This window comes from Vicia villosa, linkage group LG5, assembly GCF_029867415.1.
Source record: "Vicia villosa cultivar HV-30 ecotype Madison, WI linkage group LG5, Vvil1.0, whole genome shotgun sequence".
NCBI lineage: Eukaryota > Viridiplantae > Streptophyta > Magnoliopsida > Fabales > Fabaceae > Vicia > Vicia villosa.
The window spans coordinates 136,652,766-136,669,545 of NC_081184.1; positions in this window are offsets into that span (position 1 = coordinate 136,652,766).

Below are 16,780 nucleotides of genomic sequence, written 5' to 3' on the forward strand. Positions count from 1 at the left end.
TAATAAAATAGAAAAAATATTGATTAATTTTTTTATAAATATAAATAATGAAATATGATAAAATCGCAGGTAATTTCGCAGGAAATTTACCTGCGGAATTACCTGCGGATTTGGTGTTACAGTTCGGTTTTATTATAAAGTAAAGATTCGCAGGAAAATCCGCAGGAAAGTTTCCTGCGAATTTACCTGCGGAATTTATATTTTTGTTAGATATTTTGTTTAAAATATATATTCCGCAGCAAAATCCGCAGGTATTTCTGCAGAATTTGCTGCCACTTTTGAATCCGCAGGAAACCTATTTTATTTAGTAAAGTCCCAGGAAAATCCGCAGGAATACCTGCGGAATATTTTCCGCAGGAAATTCCGCAGGTAATACTAGTATTTCTAGTAGTGTGCCATAATACCTCATAAAAGTGTGTTTATAAATAACATGCTACGAAATAGTTTGATAAAAAAAAAAGAGTAGGAGCAACAATTTAAAAAAAAAAAAGCTTGTATTAATGGAAATCTGTCAAAAATTATAAACCATGACAATGGTTCACTTGCGAAGGTTGAAGCCTTGAAGGTACGCACAACAAGCAAAATCAAGACATAAGGAGAATCAAATAGAAGTAGAATCAAAACAAATGCAGCAAAAATTGAACTGTGTCGTAGTAGAATAAAAGCAAAAGTTAAAATCTCTTTACAGATAAGAGGAATGAAAAAAGTATTGCTATTAACCAATTAATAATTAATAACTAAGTAAATCCTACACATAACTTGTTTTACACTATATCATTATGAACCTTTGCCAAACATACAATACCCAAGAATCTCAAGCTTTTAACCAAGAAATGGAATTCTTGCTGGGAGAAAAATTTGGACTTATGTTATTGAATTGGCTGAGCGTGATCTGAACTATGATATTTGTGATCGTTCGCGTTTCTTGAAGAAACTTCTCTCAAGCAATTTGGAATCTCAAAATGTGGAAAAGGAAAGTTGTGAATCACTGAAGAAGGAGCAGTCTTGTGTACTTGCAGAATGCATATTTGGGGGACAGACAAAAACTGTGACAGTTAAACGATGTTGATGTTGAAGATGCCAACAAGGGGTTTGAAAATAGATCCACCAAACTCAGCACATACACCAACCCCATAAACAGCTGCCTGAGAAGATATTTGAATTTTGCTTTGAGAAAACACATTTAAAAGTTCCATGTCAGCTGCCTGGAAAATTCAATATCAGCAGGCTCCTGGATAATTACCTAGCTGAAGTTGCAACATATCCAAATCTTTCAATTACAAAGTTCCATGTCTTAGCTGAACTACTACCAGAACATACTCATAGTTTTTGTATCACACTGAATAATGAACATAGTCAGAGACAAGGTAATATTAAGCATCCATATCTTTGAGCTTCGTTTCTGGTGAGGATGTGATGATGATTCAGAGGCGTGAATGGAAGAGGGAGAAGTTCTGAGATGGAGTATCGAAGGATGGATGGTGATCTATGAAATTATTTAGGGTCTAAATATCTCCTTGCTTCCATGTGTTTGGATGATGGCGTAAAAGTAAAGATGAGGGCAGCAATGAAAGAGAAGGAACCAACACAAAGTGGACTGAAGATGCTTAACAAGAAGAGAGATGCGAAGAAAGAAGATCATGCAGTGGTTGCTGATGCTTCCACATGGATGCATGATGAAGGAATTTGGAAAGTAACAGGGGCGCTGTTGTTGTGGGTGTGGTAAATCTATTTTACAATTATTATTCTACAAATTATTATTATTTTGCCACGTCATCAATTAAGTCATGTCCAGTCAGCAAAGAGGGTAAAAGGGTGTGGTAAATCCAAGTTTTTTGTTTTATAAGGGGCTTTTAGTAAAAAAAAAAACATTCAGGGGGGCCAAACCGAAACTCGCTATATTTGCAGAGGGTGAAGTATATTAAACCCTAAAAAGAAAGGTTCCACTTATAAAGAAATAAAAACATAAAATGCATTAGTTAGGATTTGAAGCACGTACTAAATTGTTTTCCCATCGGTTATATTAAAAACCGAGGGAATATATGGTTTTTTTAAAACAAATAAAACATGGTGCGCCTTTGCACTATACCTCTCTTTTTTGTTGGGTGAGGTGAAAGCTTTGTCATGAAATGTATTAATTGTAGTAGTGGTTCCATCTTTCACAACATGATTATACTTATCAATCACTAGGTGATCATATTCACCAATATCATAACATCAACTCATGTTTCATACAAAGCATCTTATTTCGTGACTAAACTACAATTCTAGCGACTACTCGTCCACAGTACACACCGTTGTATCTTCTCGTCTGAATATCGCCATCTAAGTCAATTTTCATAATCTAAGTTATCTTTCTATTTCATTCACCTAACTATTACCCTAGGTTTAACCTCACTCATCATCATGGATTTTAATAAATTATCAATTAATCAACACAACCAAATAAATCATAGAATGGTTCATAAACACACAAACACGTCTCAATATGGTTCGTAAACACTCATAATAGCTCATCACCAATAGCACTTTAGGAACAAAGGTTCCTCGCTAAATAGGACTTTCAGAACAAAGGTTCCTCGCCAAACTTTCAACCAATAATCGGAATATAAGAATACATGATAGTATAACATAACCAATCAAGTGATAGTTGGAATTTCATATATGTTTTCCTCAAAAGTTCTTCAATTAACTTGTTAAATAAACCTTAGGCAAGCTTTCACGCACCCCCTTCAACCTAACCTATTCCACTTACATGACACATAGTAAGCGTACGTTTGATCATCCTATGGTGGGGTTAACCAAACTCAACGGGAAAAGTGTAGTGGAATAAACTCATAGAAACTTCTCAAGTTATAGTCCTCTACGTTAGCTTTCTTATGTATCTGACAGTACCTCACTTTGAGTTACAAAACTCATTTTACTAATCGTCTTAACCTAATTAATATTCTAGGTAAAAACACCTTCATTCTCATGGAATGTGATCGATTATCGTTAAATCAATGCATATCTATCATAGTATAAGATATAAGACCCCTATGATAGCTTAGGATCATCAAACAAGTGTTTTATTGGCATGAGACAAGGGGAAAAAAATTGATTACTAGGAAGGACCAATTGATTGACATGAACATTCTGTCTAAATTTTCCATTCGCAGCATTGGACCAATCAATTGGTCAAGGGTGTCAATCGTTTGACACCTCCGGGTATAAACATGAAGTAATCAAAACCCAAAGATAATCAAGATGTGTTTGGCCTTAATAATATCATGGTTTTGATGATGACAACACTTTAAGTTGTAAGAATTCTTAAAGTGGTCTTGATGACAACAATGCATGAATACAAACAAGTGCTAAAACAAATGGTCAAAGATGCACACGATGGTTGATCAAGCTATTCCTCTAAATCAAGCTAAAGAATTCGGGTTTTATGATCACTAGTGATATCCTCTAATGGTGGTGTATGACTTGAAGATATCTTAAGCCTCATCCACAAGAAAATTTAAGTGAATTGCTCATATGACTGGTATATCCAACAAAAGGACTTGAATCTTCAGAGTGTGAAAGAGACAAAGTGGGAAAACTCTCCTGATCGTGTCTAGTTAAGTGATCATTATTTAAAGATATCTCACAAGAAAATATGAGATATCTCACCTTCCTCCCTTGCAACCTATCTCTAAATTATTTCTCTTTCTCTTACATTTTTTTAGCCATGGCGCTTTGAGAAACATTCTTGAGTTTAGTGAGGAAGTTGTTGTAGGAAAGGACATATTGTAAATTCACCAAGAGTTCATTTTCTTATTGAGTAAATTATTCTTCCTTAGGAAGTAATTATTTAGGTTTGGAGCTAAACCTGTTTAAATCTCTTTTTGGAGCATTAGTGTATGGAGTCACATGTTTAAAAAGTGACATCAAAGCCTAAATCATGTTCAAAGACTGATCATCTCATGAGGAGTATGACTTTAAACATTGTTTTTAACAAGAGGACTCTCCTAAATACACCTTCTTAGTTTAATGGTGATAGTTTTGATTTGTGGATTGCTAGATTTAAAATATTCATTCAAAGGCTTGATTTCTAATTGTGGGAAACTATAATCAAAGGTACATTTATACCAACTCACCAAGTTAATGGAGAATTAGTAGATAAACTATATTTTCTTTGGACCTTAGTGGAAAAGAAAAAATTCAAAATTTATTTCAAAATAAAAAACCTCTTCGTAATGTATTTAGATGATACTCAACTTTTCAATGTTAATAAGTGTAACTCATCAAAGGAACTGCAGGACACTCTTGAAATGATATTCAAAGTTTCTCCAAGTGTCGAACAAGAGCGAATGAATACACGAGGAGAAGAAGATGAAGTTTTCGTTTATAATTTCTCCTCTAAATTTAGAAATGTTGGAAATAATTTTACAACTGTTGTCACTAACAAATATATAAGAATTAAGAATTGGAAATATGGTCTAATCCTTAAATCGAGAGATGGGAATGTTTGCAAGTTTCAGAAATAGTCCAAGAAGGAATATATCATAAAGAAGTTGAATTAATTAATTCAACCACTAAAGGATGAAGGCATGAGCTCAAGTCTTCCGCGGCTTCATAAATAAACTCCTACAAAAACAAATCCACTTTGTTTTCTCCTTCGAAAGAACAGTCTCGGTAGTTGAATGATCCTCAGGGGATTCAAAATCAAATGAAGGAACTTAATCTAGAAGAGGATGTGAAGAAGAAGCTTCATATAGTTAAACATCAAGGAGAAACCTCGAAGAGTCAGCCTCAAGTAAAACCTCAAAAGAATCTTCCTCCAACTAAGAAGATGAAATTTATTTGTAAGTATCTCACGAAGAAGATGACATGAGGTAACAAAGTTATCTTACATGCAGCTGTTTAAATTAAGTGCTTAGTTAATCGAAGAAAATGATAACGTTAAAAGTGGAACATAGACCTTAAGGATTATCTTGAATTTCTCGAAAAGAGTAATGAAATGTTTTAGCATGAAATAGCTAATATTAGAAACCTAGTTAGAACATGTGAGACCTATGTCTTGATGAAAAAGGAAGTAAAATATTTGCATGAATTCCTATGTAAATTTACTAGGGGACAAAAAATCTTAGCTTGATTTTATCAAGTCAAAGACCTTCCTTAAATAAAATTGGATTAGAGTTTAGGTTCGGAAAAACATATAATAAAGATTTTAATAGGAAGAAAGGGTTGGCAAGTAACTTCAAGCACAAGAGGGGGTGAATTATGGTATTTAAAAGTCGCAGTTTAACTTTAGGTTTTTATTACTTAAGAAATAAAAATGTGTTAGTAATATTTAGAATCGGAGTAAAATGAGTTTAAAAAATAAAAACATTTATAATAAATTACAGAAATTATAATTTAAAGGCTTAGAGAGATGGAACCAATGATTTATCCAGGTATGTTCGAACGTTGGCCTACTCTTGCCCCCAAGAGACCTTCTTGATATTTTGACTACAAAATATGAGCTTTTATAGGTTATACCCACGAACCGTAATATATTATGATCTTGAGATTTTACAGGCTTATCTGCATCCAAAATGATAGCTTTTATGTATGCTAAGCGAACTGTTTAGAGTTTTTCCAAACTTATCTGAATAACCAAACATAACTTTTTTTGCAAAGTTCTAGAACCAAAAGCAGAGATTTTATTACTAGTTTATCTCAATAACAAAACCTGATTTCCTAAGAGTATCACACTCATGAGAATTATAACAACATCAATAACAATACAAATTTCTTCCTCACAAATAATTTTTCACTCAAAACCCCCAAGGCAACTTAAGTGAAATAAAATTGTTTATTGAGAGAGAAAGCGAGAAAACAGAGAGATAAATTTCAAATAAAATATAGAGCTTCGGAAATTAGTGTAAAATGAGGGGGATAAAAGCCTTACTTTATATAGGAGAAGGAAAATCCAAAAAAGAAAAAAAAATCATGGGCATTTTTAATGGCCCAAATGATTGCCTCATAAGCCTAATTGATTGGATGAGTGAAATATTTGATTATTGTGACCAACTTTGAAAAGTTTGGACTAAGAGCAGTTACAAGTCATTAAGACAGTGTCATAATTGATTATACAATCGTTTAGACTTATCCCAATCGACTTACTTAAGGTCCCAATCAATATGGTAGTTAAAAAAGGTTTTCCAATCGAGTAGCTTAAGGTCCCAATCAATATTTTTAAGAGATTTGATAGATAGAAAATAGGTTTTAAGTATTTGTGTGTATGTGTGTGTGTGTGTGTGTGTGTGTGTGAGAGAGAGAGAGAGAGAGAGAGAGAGAGAGAGAGAGAGAGTTGCCTTAGTATCTTAGAAGTTACATTCCTAATTTCACAAAAACCTGTTCATTTAGACAGACACTACTAGACGAGCTTTCACACTTCCTCTCTTTCACAACTCTGAGGATTTCAAGATCTTTTGCTATATACACCAATAACACAAGCACTTCAGTGGAATCTTGAGTCTTCTACTAGATGATGCTTGAGATGTTCCCAAGTTTGGTTACCATCGTCAGAGAGTTAGAAAGTAATTACCAACAACTTTAGCAGTCTTTGGTGTTGTCGTCATCAAAACTTCAAGAAGGAGTTTCGTACATGCAAGCGCATAGATCTATAAAAAGTGAATTAACCTCTATATAAGTGTTCTACCAGTAATATGTTTGTCCATTTATATTTTATTTGTTCTTATCAATTGATAAGGTCTAAAGGTAGTAACCCTAGGCCTCTTACAACTACTAACGCAACAGTACCCAAGAAAGTTTGGGTACCAAAGGTGAAAACCTAGTGTTTCTTTGCATGGATGCTTTGCAACTTTAATGAAGTCTTAGTGCATATTTGTAGCAACCTGCCCTAAATATTTAGTTTTAGAGAGTCGCCACCTATTCTGAAGGGCGAATAGGAAACCCTACGCAGATATGAGATTCGGGGTAAGTTATTATAATCAGGTTGAGGGAAGGTGTTAGGCACCCTCAACCCTTTCCTATTGGCTTTGAATCTAAGGGTCAAGTTTTATGGCTAAAAAGTTAAGGTTAATAGCTAAGGAATTGAATAGGGGGAAAATTGAGATTTTAGGGAGGGGGACTCGCCTTGTTGCCAAGTGCCTACGTATCTCCTTAGGGAGAATCAGAGTCAACGTAGTTCGGGCACAAGGTTGTACGCCTTAGAATTTGATATGAATGTGTTTGAAGTTGTTTTGAAGTTGTTTTGAAATGCGAAGTTCGAAGGTATTTTGAATTACCTTATCGTAGTTATGAACATCGCAGTGTTTGAAAGGATGTAAATCCGTAGTATCGTGGTTTAGTGTTTTAGATGTGGTTTTGGGCGTACAACCCTGCTTTAATATGGCACTGTTAGATGCGGTGATCAATAGATTTGATCAGTATAGCTAACAGATTAATGGGCATTGCTGGTTACTCAGATCGATAGATTGATCGTCGCGGGCAGCAAATTAAATGTGTTTTGAATTTATGTATTTTTATTGCTTTATTCAGATATTTGATCAGTACGACATAGAGAGTCGAATAATTCGAAGGCGGGATGAAATAGATATTCATCAGCCATGTATCCGTTAAAGGGGAGGTTAGAATTGATGTTCTTTTATTTTTATTTTTATCTCTCGTCTAATGCGACTAATAGATTTAGTCGGGTCGAGGAGAGAATGAATAAGAATTACTGTTTTGCCTAATGGGCAATGGGATTGGGCAAACCCTGATACCTAATAACTTTCTAGGGTTTTTGTGATTTTTAACCATTTTAATTAATTAAAACAATTAAATTGAATAGTCGAGATAATTGGATAATCGGGATAATCCTAAATTATAATCCTAAGCCTAATTTACACCTAATCCTAATTTTACAAATCAATTAAATTAATTAAATTAAACCATATGTAATCATCATTTAGACTTAATTAATTAAATAAATAAATAACATTAGAAGGAACCTGGCTTGGATCACATGTGAGTGAGTTGAGTGCCCATGGTATGCACCTCCAGCCTTTACATGCGTCAGATCTAAGATGATGATGATCTAGTGGTGATAATTGAAAGGTCCATGGTGGATGCTTATATGAGGGCAACGCTGGATCATGAGACATGTTTTATTCAAAAATATGTTGGGACCTGGGAATCGAACCCACTCCCTTATGCAAGAAGACCTTAAGCGCTTCCCCTTTGCCATTGAGCCAATTGTAATTTGCTGATATTAACTTGGCACAGGATCTATATTACCCATCGAACGACGTTAAAAAAACAATAAAAAAACACAAGGCGCCGTTACTGTTTATCACCACTTTCACGCCATTCTCCTTCGATCCGGCCATGGAGAAACCTGCATAAACAAGATACAGACACGCACAAATAGCACCAATCGATCATAAACATCCTTATGAATCCAACAGCACTCTCGATTTGGCCTAAGGTTGCTCCTGAATAGGATTCCCTGACGGTGGGGCGAGACCCGCGATGGGTGTGGCGTCTGAAGCGAGGCTGCGTCGGAATCGGGGAGGTGATCGGTGGCCCTGGTGGCTGTCGCGCGGAAGCTGTGCATCGGAGGGTGCGATCGGGGAAGGAGATTTTGCGCACGGCTTGACAAGCATCACGGTGGCGGCTGTTCATGTGCGTGTTTGCGAAAACTTCTTCCCTCCGTTCTTCTTCTATTTCCTACTGCAAAGAAAAATCAAATTCTACACAGATTTGTTACATTAATTCAAAAAAACTTGAATGGTTTTTGAAGAACTTAAAAATGATCTGAGATGTTCTTGAGGGCAGTCTCATTTGCAAGTGAATGTTAGGCGTGGTCACTATTTACAACGTAGAATTGAGAGAGATTCCTGCAATGTGTCTGTACCGTCAATTCTTGTGTTGAGAATCAGGATTTTGTGAGTGGAGTTGGCCTCCCCTAATTGTTAGAATTAGCCCTATTTATATTAGCTAAATTAGGTTTTTCTATGCCTAATGGGCCTATTACCCAATTAACTTAATGATTATAAAAAAGAATAAAATTCTAATAATATCAATATTTAAATTAATACTAATAATCCTAATAATATTAAATCCTAAAAATAGTAATATTCATAAACTATAATAGTTAATAATAATAAAATGATTAAACCAAACATTGAAATTAATAATCCAACAAAAAAACATAAGCCATATGACCCATTGTGAAATGGACTAAAAATCTCGAAAATGGAACAGATGTGTCAAATGACTGGGCTCAAGCACCTTCTAACCTTAACCCTCGTCTTAACTCAGGGTATTTTATAAGAGGGTGGGTTTGACAATAGGAATGTCAAACCCCGTGACTCTTAATTTCGGCCCTTGATGAATTAAAAGACGCGGATTTGATCGGGCAAATTTTGGGGTATGACAGCTGCCCCTGTTCAATCTTCTTAAACCTGAAGAGTCAGATAGGCACGTCTGCCTATCGTGGTCTAAAGGTAGAAGATGATTGAACACTGAAATGCCCTGAAATTTGCACTTTATTGGGAAGGATGTTCTGCGGGAGATGGGCTTGAAGATTCCACCCAAGGTAAATATCATTTTTCGGCACATGAAGAAAATACTTTCTGGAAGGGACCAGATGCTTTGATTGTAGCATAGCCTAAAAAGGCAACCTGAATTTTATGCAATGTTATGATGCATGCGATGTATGATGCAGTGAGTTTCTCAAAATAAATGAGGGCCATGTATGTATATGCATTATGTATGGATGAGATATGCAATTGAATGATGCATGATTGTTAGTTATGTTAGTTGAAGTATGTTAGTAGCTTCTGAAAAGAAAGATAACACCTTTGATTGTTGGGTGAAGTTTTGAAGAAGATCACTGCCGAGGGACTAACGTGATAAACCCACTTTGAAGAACTGTTCGAGAAACCTTGTGATCAGGGAAAATAAATCCCTACTTGCAAAGAGACGTAGCTTTGTATCACTGCCAGGGGACTTGCGATTTGGTTTGAAATTGCCGTTATCACTGCCGTGATAAGGCGTAAAGCGAGGGTTACGATTTGAACTTGAAATTGCCGTTATCACTGTCGTGATAAGACGTAACGCGAGGGTTACGATTTGGTTTGAAATTGCCGTTATCACTGCCGTGATAAGACGTAACGCGAGGGTTACGATTTGGTTTGAAATTGCCGTTATCACTGCCGTGATAAGACGTAACGCGAGGGCTACGATTTAGTTTGAAATTGCCGTTATCACTGCCGTGATAAGACGTAACGCGAGGGCTACGATTTGGTTTGAAATTGCCGTTATCACTGCCGTGATAAGACGTAACGCGAGGGTTACGATTTGGTTTGAAATTGCCGTTATCACTGCCGTGATAAGACGTAACGCGAGGGTTACGATTTGGTTTGAAATTGCCGTTATCACTGCCGTGATAAGACGTAACGCGAGGGTTACGATTTGGTTTGAAATTGCCGTTATCACTGTCGTGATAAGACGTAACGCGAGGGTTACGATTTGGTTTGAAATTGAAATTGGAATAGGATTTGAAATTGGAATTGAAATGGGATTTGACAGCAGGGGTTTGGAATTGGAAATTGGGAATGGGATTTGAAATAGGATTTAGAAATAGGATTTGAAATAGGATTCGAAAGATGGGAGTTGGGAATAGGATGGGGAATCAGTTTGGAATAGGAATTGGAATAGGAATTGAAATAGGATTGGAGGTAGGAATTGGACTAGGAACTTGAATAGGATTTGAAATAGGATTTGGATTTGTACATGAAAATTGGACCTCTGTGATATGCAGTATGTGAATACGTTTAGATGATATGTATATGCTAATGCGTATGTATATGTTTTATGAAATGTTCAGCAGGGTTGCTATCATCGGTAAGGTTACCGGGAAGCAGGTGGACAATGTAGCTTAGCACCAGAGTTTTGAATTGGATGTTTCGATGCATGGGATAATGCTTATGCTTATGCATATGTTGATTGATGTAACGAGTGGAACGAAATAATGTCTTCTATAAGACTACCTGAAAAGGTTGGAAGAAATGTCTTAAAAGACTACCTAAAAAGGTTCTTGGAGAGGACAGTGAATGTCTTAGAAAAGATCACCTAGAAAGGTTCGTAGAATGTCTTAAAGAAGACCACCTGAAGAGGTTCTTAGGAAAGAATGTCTTAAAGAAGACTAACTAAAAAGGTTATCGGAAATGATCATAGGATTTGTCTTAAAGAGGACTACCTAAAAAGGTGCGGTGTAATGTAACAACCATTGTATGTAATGCATGAGTTATATGTACTTGCATGGTACTCGAATGATATGTTGTTGATAACCAAAGCGTATGCGAAATGTTGTGAGGTTGTTGGATAAGGTAGGGTGTGATGCTAGCGCGATTTCCCAATACCTGTTTTGTTCGAATTTTGAAGATTGTAGTTAGGAGGAAGATTTGTTCGAAGCTGCAGAATATGAAAGTGTCTTTTGTTGTGCGCTTTATGGATTTAGTATCCATTGCCCCATTATTTTAGTGGAAGAAGATGCTTATGAGGGAAATGCCCCAGGAAATAACCTTGTCATATGCTTCGACGTTTAGATTGAAGGGTATGCCCTTGACTTCCCAGATATGGAGGGTTACCCATAGTGTTATATCCTTTGAGTTTGAATTCTTCCCATATTTGACATGCCCCTGATTGCTGTTGCTTCGAGATGTGCCCCAGGTCGATTGAACCTTAGGAAGAATGCCCCCAGTTAATAGGATTTTTGCTCGTATGCCCCTGCGATCCTCGAGTTTTTGCCCCTGTTAAGGGGAACCCCCTAGATGTGGTTCCCCCGACTCCAAGGTCTTTATTAGAAATGATCACCTTTGATTATCCCATTTCGAGATTTCCTCGATGCTAAGTGTATACTCGTAGATGGTGTTGTACCTTTTGAGAAGTAGCTCCAATGGAATGCGTATGCAAGTTTTGAAATCGAAGTCCGTTATGAATTAGGACTGGATGGTTTTGGAGAGAATGCTTGAAGAAGCACATTGGTTAGAGATAGTTTTAACAAACATAGGAGTCAGTATAACAAATCCTGCCTAACATGCTTTCATGGTTAACCTTGCCTTAATTAGGACTTTTAAATGTTGTAACTTGGCCTGGTTCATGTTTTAAGAAACAATGGATATAAGGCTCAAAATTTATTTAACCCACCCCTTTCTCCTTGATGTTCTCCAGATCCTAAAAATTCGCCTAATCCAATGAATGTGCTTTGTTTACAAGAGAATTGTTTCAGTTCCAATGTTGAGCAAAAGCCTTAGTAGAGATTCAAGCATTGATGGAAAAAAAGTTATAAAGATCCAAGCATAGACGAGAAGCTTCGATGAATTAGCAGTCACAGGATTATCCTTTGTATTTCACCTTTGTTTTGTTTTTATCCCTTATTTTTGCATGAACCAATTCCTTTGAGTTTGATCCATCGGGATGCCCTAAATTTTGCCTAAGTCATTTTTGTTTTCTTTTATGAAATTTTCCGTTTTGACTTAGCGGGCGCTTTTCTCCTTTTTCTTTTGAATTCTCCTTTTGAGATTGATCCTTGGATATTGAATGTTGTGACTGCTATGTTGATTTTGATTTGCAAGCTTCGCCTTTGATACTTCCTCGATCTTGAATGATGTAATGAGGAAGAAGACTGTTATCTCCATTACTTCCTCATTCTTAGATGAATGCGAGGAAGAAGATGTGCTCGAACCTTTGCTTTGCTTGATCCTTATGCTTGAACCCTTGTATGGATTGACTGATTCTCTTGACAACCAAAATACACCATTGAATTAATTGAAGTCTACCCTGCCCCTGGTTAAAATCAAGGTTTATTTGAAAAGTAGAAACAAACTCCAACTCCTGGCTCGAGGGGGGTAACGAGGGATTAACATCCTTATATCTCCACTGTTTAGGAATTGAAGCAATGCCTGTACATCCTCGGCTCGGTCTTACCTTGAAAGCATATGTTTAGCTGGACTTAGTCATTTGTATTCGTCATTCTCCCTCAAGTTTGTTAATAATTCTAAAAATAGAAGTGTGCGACTAGAAAGTCGTAGTAGTGAGCGAATGAATCGACTCCAAAACCTGCATGGTCATCCCATTAGAATTGTTAATCCGAAGGTACAACTTTTATCTTGAGTGGCACTCAGCGATCGTAGAGGGTGAAATTTTGAGCGTGGCAAAACCTATTGATCCTAGGGGTAATCTCCTTTGTAAATCCATTGACCTCGTTTTTTTTCTTAGCTCTTTAGACTTGTAGAAGTAAGGACAACCTTGAATTTTCCTTGGGCACGTCAAACCTGTCGGGAATAAATTGTTAGCAGTGGGTTTTCGTCGTTTCGGAACTTCATGAGTTTCCTTAGACTGAACCTCTTTTGCTTTTTCTAAGGATAGTATCACACCATCGCAACCTTCAGCGTTTGTAAATTGACAAAGAACACCTATGACCCTTTTTTCCCCTTGGTGTGGGGTTGACATATGTCGCATTCCCTCCATCATAGTCATGCATCTTTGTTTAGGGTATTGCCCCAGTTGGACTGACCCTTGCCCCTAGGTTATCGTAGAGCGTCCTTGTAAGTTTGGTATGTTCTAAGATGAACCCCTTTATGACTAGATACATCTTGAGTGTATCTACGAGGGAACTTCTTTGTTGAACTAATCCTTGCTCGATGACAACCCGTTACGGAAGGGCATGGACATGCGGCTGGCGTGGTGAAAGACATCCCCTTTTTTTTAGCTCCTTCCCAATGATTTATCCTCCTTGTGAGACCAAGTTTGTTCTCGATAATTTATCCTTCTTTCTCCATAGTCTACGATCCTTTTGATTTTTTGAGTCTCGGGAAATCGGCTAGCGCGGTAGGTGCGGATGCAGGTGAAGATAGAAATGTAAATGTAGATGCGAATGTATGATTGCATGAAAATGCGAATGCATGGGTGTGCGGGGCTCCTTATATTGTAACTCCGTATATGCAATGCAGACGTGTAACATATAATCCTAGGGATAACTTTAGAGGTGACATTAGACCCTATTGAGATTCTTGCGAGATAGATGTTATGACACGCCAATGGAAATCCCTTAAATTAGGGAGTATGCGGAAGGTAGCGGCTGGTGACCGTTCATGACAGTCACCAAATCTCATGGCCATCGAGAGGCCAATCGACGTGTACCAATGAAGTTGTCCTTGGTGGGAAGGTTTCTCTATGCGGAACACAACCTATCTAAGGACGATTATTGGATGAAATGAAATCCCTACAGGCTAGGGATGAAAGATGTATAGATGGAAATCCAAACCCTACAAGTTAGAGGGTACGCGGAAACAAGCATGGAGTGACCGTTCAAGACAGTCACTAGATCTCATAGCCATCGAGAGGCCAATCGAACGCATGTTAATGAAGTTGTCCTTCGTATGAGGGACGTTATTTTAGAAATATAATCCCTATAGGCTAGGGAATACATAGTTGTAAGCACTGGGTGACCGTTCAAGATAGTCACCGAATCGTATGGCCATCGAGAGGCCAATTGACGTATGCTAACAAAGATGTCCTTCGTATGAAGGATGCTTTTTTAGAAATATAATCCCTACAGGCTAGGGAAATCGTAGATGTAAGCACCTGGTGACTGTTCAAAGTAGTCACTGGATCGCATGGCCATCGAGAGGCCAATCGACGTGCGTAAACGAAGATGTCCTTCGTGGGAAGGACACGTAGTTGTAAGAATACAAGAATAGAAAAGGAAACTCCCCACAGGTTAGGGAGTGCGTAGATGCAAGCGTAGAGTGACCGTTCATGACAGTCACTAGGTCTCATGGCCATCGCGAGGCCAATCAACGTGCATAAATGTAGATGTCTTTCGTGAGAAGGACATGGTTTTGGAAATAGGGTCCCTGCAGGCCAAGGAACGCGTAGATGTCCCTGCAAAATTAACGCGCAAGACGTTCGCAGTATATACATTGCAACCACATAATAAGCACATAAGCCCTAGGTTCATAGGTTCAACGTAACGGCTTAGGGTGCCTACCCTTCCCATTGGTATGTTCTAGAAGGTCTCATGGGGTCGTTCGTAGCCGCCGAGACTTTTTGTCTCTTTGGATTTTGGAACAACTCATTGGTCCATGAGGTTCGAATTTTAAGGGTTGGTTCCCAGAGAGATCAGCCAAATACCAAGTCCAGCCCTCAACAAGGTCAAGCCTCGTATCAGACCTTTCCGGATATTCAACCCACTCTGAGTGGAATTATAATAAGACTCGTAGGCGATGTATTTCCCCTCTGGTCATTATTATAATTCCCACGCTTAGGTTTAACAACAGTTTATATATCCCCCAAATTTACAGTAAAACAAGTAATCATTTAAATAAACATTTATTTAAATTACTATAAATATTTACTCTAGAACCAAAAGCAGAGATTTTATTACTAGTTTATCTCAATAACAAAACCTGATTTCCTAAGAGTATCACACTCATGAGAATTATAACAACATCAATAACAATACAAATTTCTTCCTCACAAATAATTTTTCACTCAAAACCCCCAAGGCAACTTAAGTGAAATAAAATTGTTTATTGAGAGAGAAAGCGAGAAAACAGAGAGATAAATTTCAAATAAAATATAGAGCTTCGGAAATTAGTGTAAAATGAGGGGGATAAAAGCCTTACTTTATATAGGAGAAGGAAAATCCAAAAAAGAAAAAAAAAATCATGGGCATTTTTAATGGCCCAAATGATTGCCTCATAAGCCTAATTGATTGGATGAGTGAAATATTTGATTATTGTGACCAACTTTGAAAAGTTTGGACTAAGAGCAGTTACAAGTCATTAAGACAGTGTCATAATTGATTATACAATCGTTTAGACTTATCCCAATCGACTTACTTAAGGTCCCAATCAATATGGTAGTTAAAAAAGGTTTTCCAATCGAGTAGCTTAAGGTCCCAATCAATATTTTTAAGAGATTTGATAGATAGAAAATAGGTTTTAAGTATTTGTGTGTATGTGTGTGTGTGTGTGTGTGTGTGTGTGAGAGAGAGAGAGAGAGAGAGAGAGAGAGAGAGAGAGAGAGAGTTGCCTTAGTATCTTAGAAGTTACATTCCTAATTTCACAAAAACCTGTTCATTTAGACAGACACTACTAGACGAGCTTTCACACTTCCTCTCTTTCACAACTCTGAGGATTTCAAGATCTTTTGCTATATACACCAATAACACAAGCACTTCAGTGGAATCTTGAGTCTTCTACTAGATGATGCTTGAGATGTTCCCAAGTTTGGTTACCATCGTCAGAGAGTTAGAAAGTAATTACCAACAACTTTAGCAGTCTTTGGTGTTGTCGTCATCAAAACTTCAAGAAGGAGTTTCGTACATGCAAGCGCATAGATCTATAAAAAGTGAATTAACCTCTATATAAGTGTTCTACCAGTAATATGTTTGTCCATTTATATTTTATTTGTTCTTATCAATTGATAAGGTCTAAAGGTAGTAACCCTAGGCCTCTTACAACTACTAACGCAACAGTACCCAAGAAAGTTTGGGTACCAAAGGTGAAAACCTAGTGTTTCTTTGCATGGATGCTTTGCAACTTTAATGAAGTCTTAGTGCATATTTGTAGCAACCTGCCCTAAAAATTTAGTTTTAGAGAGTCGCCACCTATTCTGAAGGGCGAATAGGAAACCCTACGCAGATATGAGATTCGGGGTAAGTTATTATAATCAGGTTGAGGGAAGGTGTTAGGCACCCTCAACCCTTTCCTATTGGCTTTGAATCTAAGGGTCAAGTTTTATGGCTAAAAAG